General features: G+C 41.7%; 1 long non-coding RNA gene across 1 annotated transcript; it reads right to left on the bottom strand.

The window, feature by feature from the left end:
* Positions 1-447: 447 nt before the first annotated feature.
* LOC128786618 (uncharacterized) lies at positions 448-1,418 on the bottom strand. The gene is made up of 3 exons (XR_008430371.1): positions 1,377-1,418; positions 963-1,102; positions 448-530 (listed from the first exon to the last, which is right to left on the bottom strand). It is a non-coding gene; the product is annotated as an uncharacterized LOC128786618 (long non-coding RNA).
* Positions 1,419-2,291: the final 873 nt, after the last annotated feature.

The following is a 2,291-nucleotide window of genomic DNA, read 5'->3' as shown; positions in this document are numbered from 1 at the left end:
CAAAATACTGTTGTGCAAATCTGCTTTTCTTTGTCTTTTCATCAGACTACTAGATCACAGTGTATTTTTGAAAAGCCTGTAACTATTGTTTGTGTCTTTTAAGTTTTGTTAGTTTGCAATAGGTCCATGATGAGAAAGACATTCTCCAATCTCTTCCCCTGTCCACCAAAGTTTGACATATTAATTCCTCATTCTCCAATCCCACTATGGTGTTTTGAGTTGTTCTTCCAGAATCTTATAAATTTCCATTACAGAGAGAGCAGAAGAATGATTTCTAGGTAAGAACATAACTTGATTTTGAAAATAAATGTGGTATATTATTAAAGTCTCTTGAGCCAGTAATGTTAGCGCCTTGAAAATACCCTTATAAATAATGAATCAAAGAGGGATGTACAAGCTCTTTCAGCAGATACTTACAACTACTGAGGTTTTTTATCTGAAAGTCTGATTATATCAGTTTTAGAGATGGAAAACTCTGTTCCATAGCAGAACACCTTCAACACTTTACTGTAGAGGATAGATGCACCAGTCTGAAGCAAAAAAGGCATCCATAGTTATTAACTATTCATGCATAACATTTGTTAAAGTTTTCTCAATATGTTCCATTTTACATGATTTTTATTTTTTTCATCTCTGTTGATACCTAGATTTTTAGCTTTTTCATATATTTGTAGCTTTGTAGATTTTTAATATACAGTTGTATAGTTTCTAGTACCTTTCCTGTGCTTTCTCACATTTTAGAACAATAAGCTAACCTTTTCTAACACTTTCTGCTTAGTCTTATTCCCAAGAAGAGAATTTCTAACAAAGACACCTTGTTTTTTCATCAGAATTTGAAAGACATAACAAGATATAGGACAAAGAACCCCTTGGACTAGCTCCAAAAGGCTGACCCAAGGGTGTGTTGCTGGGGCAACTGATCTCTCATTGGATGTACCTGCTAGATATACAAATTAATTTACCTTATAAAAACTGTAGAAATCCTGTATCATGTGTGTGCATAGCTCTATTTGCGCATCTAAAATCTTTCATTAAAGAATTGCTTTTTAGCTTACCACCCAATATTGTTTGGAAAGCTTTTGTCTTTTGATTCTAGGCAGCACTGCAAAGATCAGAGGTTGAAGAGTCAAAATAAACAATTAAAACATGTAAGCAACTTTTAAGAGTTTTCTCACATAGTGAGTATAAAAAAAAATCAAGAAAAGATTCTACTCATCTGGTATTTTTCTATTCAGTTATATTTTTTCTGCATCCCTATGTGTTGCATCCCGGGCTGGGTTTTAGTTACGGGTTCTGATAAATGTTAGTTAGCCGGTTCTGAGTTCCCCTATGTACCCCCATTTCCCCTGCACTATGGTCCACTCCGAGTCACTTACCATTGGAGCATCCCCATGTCACTCCTGTAACCACCCCCCCTGTCCACTCCTGAGAGTTCTGTGTCTGTTACCCCATCCCTGCATTCCCATTCATCCTGGAACCCTGTACACACCCCTGTCGTGTTCCCATTGGTTGCCGCAGTCGACATCACTCCCCCGTTGCCTGTCCCCATTGGGCGAGGGGGGCTTCCACCCATGTCTGCCCGCCCCCTCTAAAATCCCCATGCATTCCTTTGTTCGGGGCCATCTTGTCCATGCCGCGCTGGGGGCAGACGCTGCTCTCCATAGCAGCACCACGCGGCAATAAACCCTCTCCAGCCACGCAGGACAAGGTGTGCCTCCTTCGCCTCTTTGCCTCATCCCAGCGCCGGTTACAGAGTGCGGCCAGCCCCACACTGGTGTGCTGAACACCACAGCGCCTGGGCCATGCGGCACCCCGGTCTGGCCGAGAAGCAGCGCCTTTAGCTGGGCTCCCGAGCTGCCTGGGACCGGGGAAAAGAATGCAACACCACACCTATGGCTATTTTAGTTTGGTCTGACTTGAGAGGTCAGGCCTGAGGACCATACCCCATATGTGTTTTTCTCTAATCTGGCTTGTCAGCCAGGACATTCTCTGCGCTTGAGAGAAACAGCGATTTGCCTTGGCAGGGAAATTCATGTTTATGCTGAACAGCTACAGATAGCTTGGCTAAACTAAACTGCTCAGCTTTGACAACTTGAGGTGTAATTCAAGGATCCATGTTCATAAGAGCAGTAAAGATGTAACTAAGAAATGAACCAGGAAGCAGGGCAGCAAAATTTTGGGAGTCATAGGTAGTATTGCATTAATTGAAGCTGTCTGTACCTAGGAGTATGGAAAGCCAGATGTATTTTACTGTGAAGCTTTAAGAGTTTATCTAAAATAGTGGGCTAATT

The sequence above is a fragment of the Vidua chalybeata genome, chromosome 4, assembly GCF_026979565.1.
Source record: "Vidua chalybeata isolate OUT-0048 chromosome 4, bVidCha1 merged haplotype, whole genome shotgun sequence".
Classification (NCBI taxonomy): Eukaryota; Metazoa; Chordata; class Aves; order Passeriformes; family Viduidae; genus Vidua; species Vidua chalybeata.
Note: the sequence above shows the minus strand (reverse complement) of the source record. Positions and strands in the feature narration are given on the sequence as shown.